Raw genomic sequence first — 14,128 nt, 5'->3', positions numbered from 1 at the left:
GATTGCGTTCAGAAACGTCAAATACTCGTAGCAGCTCGGTGAAGTCAGTGCACCTGCAATATCTGTGTTTATCCTCTCTTGCTGTATCCAGAATTCTCACCTGCCTGGTATCTTTCAGATCTTTCAGTGCATCTTAGCAATTTGTTCTCTTGCTTCCTTCTGAAGCTCCATGTCCTCATTAGAAGTAATTCTTTCAGCTCCTTAAATTCTCCTTTTGTCCTTGCCTTTGGTGATCTTCCACTTAACCTCTCAAAACCATATCCTACCAGTAACAGCTGCTGGAAGTTACCTTTTCAGAAATGGATAGTAGGTAAATACAAAATTTTATGGATAAGTTACATTTTTGCACCATTATGTTCGGGGATAAGAAGCCGCATGAGCAGTGGCTGCCCAGAAAGAGAAGGAGAACATTGAATAAGCTTCCTTTCTTCAGCTGACCTATATTTTTATTCAGTGTAGTCCTTATGTCTCTCTCCAGCTTGCATGGAGGTTCACTGGGGTGAAAGGGGGTCTTGGTGCAGAAAGGGAAAGGACAGGAGTGAACTTTGACATTCTGATACCAGGGTGCTTGGGAGACCCGTGGTGATGTTGTTTGGCATCTTGTCCCAAACATGCTGCTTGTGGAAAGAATAAATAAGACCTGAAAACTGGAAATTAATATTACCAGTGCTGTCTGATTCTGTATGGACCATGCAAACTGATTCTCAAAGGAAAACTAACCACAGGGTAAAAAACCAGAAAGAGAATAATGGATTGTTTGATGGCACAATAATTTCAATAAGAAATGGTTTAAAAAGCTGGAAGAAACACAGCTCTATTGATACTCTGCCCACTTCAAGACTAGCACTGGCAATTGTTCATGAGAGATTCTCAGGAAACCTTCAAAACATTTGTGGCTAGAGCGTATCTTCCTCAAAACGTTGTTTAGTTGTTCCGTTAAATGTGTGCAGACAATTATAAGCCCTCAAAACATGTCACAGCCTTCATGATGCTATCAGCAATGTCACGAGAACAACAGTTCCTTTGAGTATTTGTCTGTCAGCTTTGAGCCGTACTTTGATGGCCCAGTGCCATATTCCATCTTTGAGCACGTGCCGTTCTTAGTGATAAATGTTCTTAACGCATTAGTCAGCTCCAGGATGGACAACTGGAACTCTTATCTCAGCTGTTACTAGAAACTTGACAGAAAATAGCAATTTATGGACAAAATAGTGTCTTATCTGCCTACTCAGTGAGCCACAGGAATGTATATGAAGCTGATTCTGCAGCTTTTTGTGTGCACTTTGTGTTGCACTAGGAACCTGAATGGACTCCAAATATGCACCCCGCATTTGCAGGGCTTGTACCCATATTTGCAGGACCTGTTACCCCATTCATCTAGCTCAATAGGAACTGCATATGGAGTCTGAAGAGAAATGTCATGATGATTGTAAGTGACCTAGTTTTACAGTAACTCCTAGATCTTTCATTCTCAAACTCAAGAGACACCACCGAGGAGAATTATAAATCTGGAAGAGATGAAAGAGACTTCATTCCTGAAGTCATATAAGGCCCTGTTCTCGTGCACATTTGCCTAGCATATTTTCCAGGGAATCTGAAGGCGTAAGATCCAGAGAAATCCAGGTTGTTTTGTGAATAGACGTCCTACAGCTTTCTTCTCCTTTTTGCTGCTCCTTCTCCCTGTGAACTCCTCAGTATAACCTGACAAGTTTATACAAAGGTGTCTCACATCCTTCAGTACCTCCAGGCCCTCCTGAAGTACCCAGATGCCCTTCCACTTCTCCTTATTTCTGGGAGCAAGACACAGCCTGTTATGAAGCTCACTTAGAGCCATCTACTTGTTTAATGGCCATCCAGCAATGCCAGACCCAGCGGTTCAGGGCTGAGCTCCCATGGCTTTCTCTGCAGTGAGAACATTCAATGTTCTCCATATTCTGCCCGACGCCCGAGTCTCATGACGCGTGTGGTAATTTAGGAGCTTGGAGGCTTCTGAACAGTTGGCTTCGAGTTGATAATGGAGTTCAAAAATTATTAAGAGCAACTGTCAGATACATAAAAGGACAGTGCAACTGGATGGTTCCTGTTCGGTTAGCTCTGTTTGCAGTTCACTATATTGACAAAGGACAAAGGCAGAGCTGGATTGATATTTCTACATAGTTTTTGTTGTGTTTTAGTTTTCAATTTATGGCTGTATAGCATCCACCTTTGTACTAAACTGACAAAAACTTCTAAAATATTGATAATTAAGCTAGCTATATGAGACTCGAAAATGCTTCCAGGTAGATTTGCTGAAAGAATAGAGGAGCTTTCCAGTCATAATCCCTAACTAGACAGTTGGCATATTTATGCAGCTAATAGAAGCTGGCTGTAATGAAAATTACAGAGATAAGCCACTGGCTGTTAATGAATGAAGGGGAATTATCACTGAAGATTGTACTTTGAATACTGCTTGCCGATTTTATGTCCTATTTCATGGAACCAGCATGCAATAGAGAAGATGCATTGCACTCCCATTTCCCTTCACTTGCATCCTCAGCACAAGATTTTCATTTTGGCTGCCGTTCCAGCGCACTTATTTCATGAAACTCTATCGTTTGAGCCTGCCCTTTCTGATCAGTCAGCCAGGAGTAAACCCTGTGCTGAGAATCTATTGTAAAGGGCAAACAAATCTATGAGGGCCTCACCTCTATAATTCAGTACATCTTGTCTGTAGCTTTGCGCATAGCAGGGTGCCCGGAATCAATGATGAAAGGACTGCCAAAGCAAAAAGAGTTTCTTCCTAACCAAGCCCAGTCTATGCTGTTCGGTGAGTGATCTCATCCAAACAAGCCCAACTGGACGCTGATTCTTCCAGAAATGTTTTGCAATGACTAGCCCAGTTGGGGAGCAGATATAAATGCCTTAAAATTGGATGCAAATTCCCGTGGAGTATTTACATAAGGCTGTTCAGAAGCACTAGCAACCTCGTTGTCTCAGGCAGTAGTGTGTGCTGTGCTCATGATGTGAGCTGTTTGCAACCACGTCAGGTGCTACAGAAGGCATTTGTTAAAATGGGCAAAATAGACAAATTTTAAGCATGAAGTAGCTTTAAAATAAATCTGTGGAGCTTGCTAGGGCAAAATTCTCTTTTGCGGTTTTTGCAATGAACAGAACTCTGAGCACTTATACAATATACTTGCAGCTTCCTAAATATTTAGATGTCTAACTTAAGGCATATATCTAAGTCTTTGGTCCCCTACTGCAACCTCTCACTTTTGTCAGATACCCAATCTGTAGCACATTTTATTTGGAAGCCCTGTAAGGTATAAATAACTGCATTGATAGGTGTGGGTATGAGGATGTGGCCGAACACCAGGTTCAGAGCAGATTCTAAACAAATGGGAAAATGTTTATTTTTCAAACATTTAAGAGGAATTGTATATCCCTAAAGATCAGAGTATCCTTCAAGTAGAATTTAGGAGATGAATTTAGGAGAATTCAAGATGTTCCCCATTTGTTTTCTTGGTTATTCACTGTAGGCTAATGCAAGCACATTGGAAGTGCTTCTGAGACAGTCCTAAAAAGCAGAAAACACCGAGATGCAGGGCGTTCATGTGAAGGGGAAGCTTTGTACACTATTTTATTCCTTTTTTTTTTTCATCCTGACAAAGACCCTTTCTTTCACTTCTTTCCGTCTGGATCCTAACAAGAGTGGTAGAAGTAGGAGCAGAAAATCAGGGTGAGATGATTATAGTGCTGTGAGGACAATTAGGTTCACTTGCCTTTTAATAACACTTCCAATGACTTTTGAGTGGGATACATTAAAAGAAGGGAGGTTGTTTCTGCTTCCAAGCCCCTCCTGACCATGGTGGCCAGAGCCCTTCTGCCTGGCTTTGTGAAGGGGCCTGTGCTGTGCAGCTCAGAGTGCTTGACCCCCTTTTGCCTCTTTTCTGTCCCTTTCTGCTCTCTCGAGCATCATTATCTGTTCTTTGCAGGTGCCATTTTCAGTGTCAGGCCATAGTCAAGATGCATGGTTTGAATTATGTCAAAATAATATTAGATAACAAGTTCCAGCCAGTGACCCAAAAAAGAAGAGAGGAGTTCTGACTGAGAAGCTCTCATGCAAGTATGGCAATTAGTCTCTCCTTCAGCCATCTGAAAGGAAAAATCTGCTAAAAGGAAGAACAACTTGGTTTCAAAATGCTCTGTTCTAGAAGGAAAAATTTTCTAATCGGTATGAAGTGCAGGCCTTTGCCACATGAGATGTATGCTCAGTATAAATATTGGATAGGAATAAGAAATTTCTAACTCCCAGGTCTGCCAGATGAGTTGTGGAAATGTCTGATGAGCAGATGAATTTCTTCTGGCATTGGGGCTGCATCTCTTCCGAAAAATTCAAATTCTGGGACGCCTTAGGGCACCTGTTACTGTTAAGCGCATCTGCACTTAAAGATACTTAGGACTTAAAGATATTAGAGGATTGCTCTAGCAAGCACATATGATATTTTTTTTTTCCCAAGGACGTTTGCAAAACTGGTACCTTTTGTTCCAAAAGGGTCCTCTCCATCCGTCCCACCTCCCCTTTTCTTTTTCTTCCTTTTTGCTCTGCTCTGCAGTCACCTCAGGTGCAGCAAATGCCTGAGGAGCAGCCTGCTGGGGCTCAGCTCCCCCATTAATTAGCACAGATTTCTGCTGGACCAGCGGTGATAGACCAGGCTGCCACTTGCACATCCTCCATACAAGGATACTGGCACACCTAGACTTAGCTCACAGGGTGTAAAACACAGTTATTTACTCTCAGGCATCTCTTCTGATTCCCTTCCTTTTTTCAAGGTCACAAAATGTATTTGCTTCTTTCTGCGGATAATTTTGAGAGCTTTTATTTAGTCATTCAGAGGGGATTTTGCTCATCTTCCCTTAATGCTTTTGCAGTGTGCTCAGGGCTTTGGGTAGGAAGGAGGTAAGGAACTAAAGTCTTTGCAAACTGCAGAAATAGTCATTTTGAAGAATAAGAGAGACAGAGAGAAGCTTCCCTGGCAAACAGGGAGCAGGTCGTATTTTGGAGAGTCACTCCAGAGAGTCCCAAAGTAAACATGAACCTGTGGACACAGCTTTAGGCTGGTTTGCTGATGAGCAGCAGAGTCCTTGATTAAAAGGTTAGTTTAAAGATTAAAGTGATTAAAACCCAGTGCCACCTCCTGTCAGATGCTGCTCTGTGCTCCTCCGTGGCCATCCTTGGCGCTTTCTTACTTAGAGTCAGCTTTTGCTGATCCTGCTGTAACATGAGTTTCATTCGAACTTGGTTAAATTCAACGTCGTGCCGTGGTATTTGAGTATTTATCACGCTGTGGAGAGTTAATGCAGTATGGCGTTAATTAGCCTTTCTGCCTGTCTTGTTCTTTTTTCAGATGTCATTCTGAGTTTAATAAATTACTTTCTGGAAATGAAGTAGAATGGGCTGTAGGGTGGATGCATGGTTTGCTTCACATTGCAGCCACGATGAATATAGTATTAAGAAAACACAGAGCCTCTGCTGAAGCCCCAGCAGTGTCTTTTCCACCCTATCTTGAACAAATTCACAATAAAATACCTGTTAGCAAGTCAGCATGTGTTCCTCCCATTCCTAATGCCTGTGTTCACCGTTATCAGGGCTCCTGATCCAACTGCGCACAGCTACTTTTCCTCATTTCTCATAGGCAACTCATACCACATCTGTATGAAAATATTGTTATTTTTAATCCCATCGCAGCTTCATTATTTCAGCTCTGCACAGCGGTTTATGTTTTCAGACGGGTTTTCGATGAGGCTCGTGGAGGTGCCTGGCTTTGTTCTGGTCTTGCAAGGCCAGGCTGGGATTCGCAGCCAGGGCTGAGCATCAGCACCTTAACGCCAGCCACATTTCTGGCCTGTAAACTCCAAAACGTCCAGTCATACAAATATCATTTCATTTCTTCACGTGTCTCTGCCCAGCAATACCTCCTGAGGACCTGTGCACAGCCAGTGCTGGAGAAGGGAATTGATTATAAACATTCGTTTTCTGCTGTCACGTTTTCTTCCCAATTCAGCTGGGGTGTGGGGAGCATTCAAAGCAGCACCGAGCAAACGTGTCCTTTGGGTCTGAACTCAAGAGGTATTGCTGTTCTCAAGCAGATGTTCTGAAAATGCTCTGAACGTGTCTGGGGACGATGCCGCTTATTTTCTTTTTATTCTCCTCAGGAAGCAGAACCTCTCTACGCCCAGATCACCAGACCTAAGAAATAGCATTGGTACAGGCTTGTGGTGCTCCAAGACTCAAACGAAACCCAAGAACCTGGCAGGCCTTTGGCTTTCATGCTTTTTTTCCGATTGATTTTGTCTGACAAGATAGATGATTACCCTCCTGGATCGATTCTACGAGCGCTCCTGATAATTTTTTGGCAACCAATGGCAGATTGTGATGGCAGCACAAAGTGAAAACAGTCCCTGCTTGTCATATACCAAGAGTCCAGCCCTGTCCCTGCAAGTCGTGGGCATCCAGACAAGGACATCGTACTCCTCGGTCTTCATTTCAACGTGTGTTGTCTTCTGTATGCCACATATAAATAACGAGCATTTGAGATTTATGAAGTATTCACCGTTCTTCTTCTTTTTAAGCAAGATGCAGGATCTGTATGTAGCAGTGGCATTATCATTCAGCAGCCTTTTGGGCACAAGTCGGCACTTTTTATGTCATGGTGACATGTTTTTCATCATCATTTGCATTGGGCTGATCCTGACATTTTTTTTCCCTGTGTAGGCATATTTAAACAAACAAAATATACTGGCAGTGTCATTTTTTTTTTTTTGTATTTCTTATTCTGTAGTTTTGTATGAGTGACAGATCTAACAGCAAGATGCCTCCTGTGGAAGTGATTCTTAACTTGAAACCACAGAATAAAACTCCGTTGTTTATCCATCCTGACTGAAAAACGTTGCCAAATGGATCTTTAAGTTATAGCGCATCGTGAGGAAGAAATGCTGCTTTTTGGTTTGAATACCCACATTGTGGGTAGAGAAAGGGCGTCAAGTCTCACTGATGAACAAGACGAAAGAGTCTTTATTTCCTAGGAAACGCTAAACAAAGTACAGAAAAGGAATATTTTTATTTCTTCGATATCTTGCTGCTGTGATGCTATGCAGACAAGTGTTTTCTTCTCTGTGTGCCATTTTTGATGAAAAAAAAAGTCATTTGCCAAATAATACTGGTACAATTATGGTTCATGAATTTGGATGAAACGGACTGTACAAATGGGACAGCGGATGGCATGAATTTTGGAATAACAAACTGATTCCATGATCCAATTGTTCATCTTTATCACTTTTTGTACATCAGAAAATTCAAATGGGATTTTTATTTTATAACTTGGAAAAAAAAAAAAAGAATCTTACTGTTAAACTCTTTAAATGTTAAAGGGGAAATGGCTTTAAGGAGTTCGAATGAAAAAAAATTGCCAGTCTTTTTGTAAATATAAATGTTATGAAAATTCTTTTAATGATGCCATTACACGGTAGAGAAGGTAGCAGACTGCAGTGCTTGGGAGGGGGACCAGCCCCGCTGGTGGCTCTCGCATCACACAAGGTTTTTCCACGTGCTTACAGTGATGGGCTGAAGCTCAAGTGCATTGGCCAGCTTGCCAGCGCCTAGTGAAATTAATGGGAACACATGATTTTATGGTCTAGCTTTTTCACAGAAACATGCTCACGTATAAAGAAATCACCTTCCATTGCCATCTCCTTCTGATTCCAGAACCTCTGCATAGAAGTCATCAAACTGTTTACAGGCAGAACAGAAGAATTTAGAACTTCCTTTTTTTACATTGATGAAACAGAAGTGCAGTGTTTGGGTTCATATGTTTAGCACATGATTTTCATAAAGAAACTATATATTTTTGCCCTACAGAGAATTGTTATACAGGTCAAATGTGTTTTCCTGATGTTCCTATGCAGTTACAGTATATTGAATTTAGTGGTTTAACACTAAAAAGAAAAAAAAAAAAAGAAAAAAATAGAAAAAAAAAGTAAAAAAAAAAGAAAAAAGGTTAAAGAAATGATTTAATCAGTTTTTAGGGTTATTGTGCAGATTTTGTTTTTAAATTGACACATTAGGATTTACATTTTTGTCATGATTCAAATAGGCCTGGAGTTATAAATGTTTTCCTTTCTTTCATCTCTATTATAAGCTAAAAATGGTTTAGAAGAGAGAACAACTGGGGTGGTGATTGTTAATATGTGCAACCAAATCTCACGACACGGTTCCAGTCTTTTATTTTGAACTAGTGAAATTAGAGAAATGTGCGTTGCAGAATGTATGTGAATGAAACATTAGCTGTGAATAGACCTAAGGAACCTGCAGAGAAGAGGACTTTTATCCCCATCCACGATCATTTGATGCTTATTCCTCAGTGACGTGCAAACACTTCAATAGCAAATCTTAGATTCCCAGCAGAAGGAAGATGAGTTTCCAATCAGATGAATTAGAACCTGGCGGATTGAGTGTTTTGGGATTAAAAATACAACCACGTATGAAGGGCATTTCTGTAGGAATACGTTCCTAATTTGCACTTTTTTTTCCTCAGTGTGATTCTTCTTGGTTTTGTCCTTGCAATATAGAACCAGGAAAGAACTTCATCATAAGCATTCAAGGTGTAGTGTAGTCCCCACATGTCCAGTTATGGGGTAAAAGGCTGAAGGAAAAGAGGGTTACGTCTCAGAGGATCCATTGCCATCGTATTTGTAGGATGCAGATCATTTTTGTCGTCCTTGCAGCGAATAAGTGCAGAGGGAATGAGGCTGGGATTTGAGAGGGTTCCACAAAGGACCATTTTCTTACCAACGTTCAAAAATAAGAATGAATTCCAAATTCTCGTGTCCTACGATGACATAGTCCTTGTCACGGTTGAGATGCTGATATGAGAGGAATGTAAGGCCTCTGCCACTGTACCAGTATTGTAGATAATTTAAATATCCAGCTTGTGCAATTGTTTAATCCCTCATCTCTCACTAGCACTAAATTCGTCACTTTAAATTTAAAAACCAGGGAATCCCACCAACCATCCTGTTGTCATCCCCCGTAGATTCTTGATCTTTACCTGTCATGAAAAGGTATTTTGATAGATCGTAGTCATCCAAGTGTCTGATGAAACCTTTCATCTAATAACTTACTGGGCACCTTCTTTGCAAAAATGTTTACTCCGTGGTTTTCATTCATTTTTATTTCTGCATTCTGACACATATTTTTTTAATAAAGATGAGAAAGATAAAATGACTGTTGCAGTACATTTCTAAACCTGCTTTAACTTTACCTCAGATAATGACCATTTGTTAACATATACGGACACATTATTTTTAACTTTATGTATAATGCATTCAACAGCAAAAATACCAACAAATTTTTAGAAAATTTTCCATTAATTTCTGTAACACACCATGTAATACTGTTATGAATAAAAACATTAAAAAGGTGTCATTTCAGTTTGTTTCATAGCTTTTGATCTTCTGTGACTATTGTGCCATTCTTGTGACACAAGGTGCGAGTTGGTGGTAGCCAGAATTTTGCACAGCAAATGAAGATCTGGGAAAGAAGTGCCTCATTTTGGGGGGATACCTCAACCTGTATCTAAATCTAGATATATGGATGCATAACTTATTTTTTTCTAGGTGCTGGCTCCCCATTCTTTTGATCTCTTTTGGGTTGTTCTGGGATTAGCGTCACAAAAGCCATCTTGGTCACTTGATGTCCTGTAAATGACCACACTATGTGATGCTACAAGGTTGGAGAGGTTCATGGCATGAGAAGTTGCCACTTCTTGCTCAAATTTTCCTCTTGAGGTAGGATTTGAAGTGAAATACGCCTATTTGAACGTGCCAGTTTTGGTGTTAGTAGCAAAATCTCCGGATTTTCTAGTTACTCATGCAGAATTGAGACCAAAGCTTCCAAAGAGATCTGCCTTGGGTGTGTTCATGTGTTTTGCTGGTGTGAGCAAAAATGAAACTTTGATAATCAGAGGTAGTGAGTCCTGGACTTTTCAGCCAAGCTGAGAAATAGTAACTTTCTTTAATGTAATGTCCTAATGTAATGTCTTTAATGTCATAATATGTAGTGCAAATGCACAGGATATTGCTGTCCCGTTTCTTCTTCATCCACCAAAAGTGTCTAGCAGGTCGTGGTGAAATATCAGTTACCTTTGTTACGGAATATTGAGATGCTTTGGTCAAGCCAGAAATAAATGTCATTCTGATATTGTGAAAGCATGCTAGAATTAATGTCCTTATGACTACATATATGGCTAACTATAGTCAAGTTTCCTCTAAAACTAGGAAGCACCTGAGCCTTTTTTTCAATGACCCGTTAAAATTTAAAGTGAAAAAAGGACAGTTCAGCTCAGTTTTAAATTGATACCTATTTTTACAGAGTTGGCCAAATCTAGTCTTGTTTATAACCTGCACCTCCACAGTGAAGCTGTTTTTCTTTGAAAAAACAGAAATTGAGCTCATGCTGTGCAGACGTTATGCAGATTCAGTTTAGATGGGCAGCCAATATGAGATCGTGTCCGAGAGCAGAGAAGGGTCAGAAAGCAGGAATTGCTTGGAAGGGGCAGGGAGGGAAACAGAAAGCCCTAATTCTTACCACAGTGCTTCAACGTACCGTATTACAGTCATATTAATGTAATTTGGATGCATTAGGTATCTGTTGTTTTTGTAGTAGAGTATCCAATGGGAATACAGCTTCTCCAAAAAATAGTAACAATTTAGCTAATAATGGTTACAGCCATGATCTCTTGTAGTAATGAGAAATTATTTATGATTATATTTATATTTATTTATTTTATAATTTATTTATACTTATTATTTTCAGGATCAACATACCTTTGTGCATAAATGGGCAGCACTCCAGCAGATCTCTATATCAGTGACTTGTAAGAAAAAAATTGATTTTGTTAACCGTGAATCTGCGGTTTTAACTTGCGTACTTTATGCTATGATTTAAGGCAATGTTTTATGTGCTTTAATCACTCCAGAATGGCAATCGCTGCAACAGATAAGCTAACCTCTTGCTTTCTTTTTCTAGGTTGTGGTAGATGTTTTCACTCACAATTCTTTTTTTTCTCTTTTCTTCCTGAACAACTCGTGTCCTATCAGGTTTGTATTTATTAGTTCTGTGACAAATGTCATAATCATTCAGAAGAATATCATCTCAAAGGAGTGAACGAGGATGTCTGTTATCATTTTCTATGGAAATTTGAAGCCATTATCTGCAGTTGTCACATTAAACCAACCTGGGAATCAGGTTGTGGTACATGCAGTGGTAAAGGAGCACGTACAAGTTCATATAGCAACCAGGAAATGCAGGTTTGGGAAGAATGGGTCATCTACATGAACACGTACGTGGAGATCATTGGTGTTCCTGACCTCACTGCTGTGTTTACCGGTCATGATGCTGCTCCTGCAGTGTCTTCTGTGAGTAGGACGTCTACAAGTTGGTCTTCTCATATTGATATATTACGTAGGATTAGTCCCATTAAATATCTTTTTTTTTCTTTAATACTCAAGATAAAGCAGAGCACTGTCATGGAGAAGAATGCAGGTTTTCCTCTTTCTTGTTTCACTTGCTGTCTGAGAGTGTATGGAAACTGAATTATACATTTGAGCCTGACAGTGAGGAATATGGGGAGATATCCAGATACGATTTCCTGATTACCTGTAACATCGCCTGTCTCTTTCTAAAATTATCCTACTGGAGGCAGGAAATATCAGGTCTATTAGTGAAACGACTGTCCAGCTATTAGTTTTTAGAGCTTTAAATAGTCTTATCTCAGTGGAAGTGTTTGCCCTGTGGCTCATCTATCACCCCTTAAAATGTTTTATCAGCACCTGAAAAATCTCAATAAGAAGAATAGCCTCAAACATTATCCATCCAAGTGGCTTTCAGAGAGAGAATTTATTTTTAAAGAAGTCTTTAAAGATCTGATATTATTTGCTAGCTTTTCTATCCCATTTCATAGCTCCCGCAGCACCACTTATATAAATACTTCTAACCAGCCAAGAAAGGAAATTATAGTAGATTAAAAGAAAAATAGGTTAACAGGCAGCAAATCAATGTCCATTCAGCCTCAGACATCTGTGAAAATAAAGGCTTATAAAGAATTATTGCCAGGTAGTAGCAGTACGAAGACTTTTTTGGGCTATCTTTGTCTTCCTTAACAATAGAGAGTTATTAGGGGGTTCGAAAAAGCCTTCAGTGTAGAAGCCTGATGTATGAAAAATAAGCAGAAAGGAGTTAGAATGCTATAAGCTCTTGCAAGTTAGTCTAAATTTAGCAGTATTTGCCGTATTGATACTAGGAGAATCTCCGTTTTTCTTTTAAAAATGGAAGAATTCGCAAATGTGTACATTTGTTACGTTGAAATTAGTGAACGTGAGATGGACCCAAGGGACATGAGTCACCCATAATTATCACTGCTCTCTTACTGTCTTTTTGCAGGACCTTAGAACTCCAAAGTAGCTGAACCTCTGCCTCATTTGGACAAAGTTACTATGAGGCCTTCATGTTTTCAGTGAATGGAAAGGCAGAAAGGAGAATAACCTCAACAAGGTGCATTCTTTATGTCAAAGGGTTTTTCAGGCAGCGGTTCCACCACCAGAAGATCACTGTATTAGTAACAAAAGGGATGATGGAATGGAGTTTGTAACTTTGGGGTTTTTCTTAAGGGTCCTTTGGTGTTTTAGTTGTAAATTGTATCCGTGTATCATACTAGTAGCTCATTCTCCAAGACTGGGTAAATGTTCTAAAGGTAATTATGGTTTTGATGCAGCTGAAGAGACCCTTGTGCTCCCTGGGCACCATTTCAAGATAGACGTTTGAATAGCGTATGTCTGATGATATATAAGGTCTGATGACATCATATTTGCAACCTTAAGTTCTTCACATTGAAACTGATGGGAGAGCTTTAGCTGTGTTCTTCTGCAGAAGGACATATGTAATGAGTGATGAAGCAGGGAATGAAAAACAGTTGCAAAAAGAAAAAAGAAAAAGTATTAAGCGTTCTATAAGCAAGCTCTTGCTGATGCCTGCCTAGCCTTTCTGAGCAAGGGCTTTTTGTCAATAATAAGCTGCACAAAGTATTTTGGGGCAGGAAACTGCCATTAAAAAGTCAGCTTTGGTGAAACTGTGTAGGTTTTATTTAGAGGGATCAAGGAGTTAGGAACGTATGGTTGTGTTATCAACTCTAAAAGAATGTGTTGGTGAAAGCTCACTGGGCATAGTGGGCACTTAGTGAATCTTCATTTTCAAATGTATTAAAATTCACTTTCAGTGACTTACAGTGCTCTTAAGGCTGAGTGCTTTGGTAAGAAGCAGCTCAGCAGACAACCACAGCTATTGCCCTCAGCAATGAAGAAGGAACAAAACTAGGAATAGAAGGCAGCACTGATACAAGGCAGCGTTCCCACTGATCCACATGCATGTTAAGGAGCTGGAAAGCATCATGGTTGTAGTTCTGAATGTTGCATGTTAGACCTGCCTCTGATTAATGCAGCTTATGTGTTAATGTGGAATGCTTGGTTTTGTTTTGCAGTTCCCTGTGGAAAGTACATTCACCATCTCCAGCCTCTCTACTGCAGCTACCGTGACTCCCTTCTGTTAATTTGGTGGCCACTCAGGTGCGTGTGCGTGATGAGCGGTGCAAAGCGGATGAGCAGCACGGCCGGTGCAGGAGAAGCTTCCCTTGGGGTCTTTAAACACCGTGGCCCTGTCACTGCGCTGCGTAATTGCTAGCGAATGTGCTGTGCCTGGCGTCTCCGCTGCTCTCTTACCGCTCGCACGATGCTGGATGTGTGCAACATTTCCCAGCCAACAAAGGTAACGTGGATGGAAGGAGCTTTCCTGTAAATGGAGTTAGCTGCGCACTAATGATTAACAGCTAAATCAATCGTGTCAGAGGTTGAGCAAGCTGTAGCAAATAGGCACAGCTTGGTTATAGTCTGCAGAGTCTTCTGAAACAAAAAGAAGCAAAAAAAAAAACCCAAAAGGCAAACAAGCTTTGCGCATTCCAAGCCATCTTTCCTAATAGTTTGTCCTCCTTGTGAAGAGAGGACAGGGCAGTTAATCACTGACTGTGTGTTCAGAGAAACT

This window comes from Nothoprocta perdicaria, unplaced genomic scaffold (genome assembly GCF_003342845.1).
Source record: "Nothoprocta perdicaria isolate Ctin4 unplaced genomic scaffold, notPer1 scaffold_0, whole genome shotgun sequence".
In the NCBI taxonomy this organism is placed as follows: domain Eukaryota; kingdom Metazoa; phylum Chordata; class Aves; order Tinamiformes; family Tinamidae; genus Nothoprocta; species Nothoprocta perdicaria.
The sequence above is the reverse complement of the archived record's forward strand: the minus strand, read 5'-3'. Positions refer to the sequence as shown.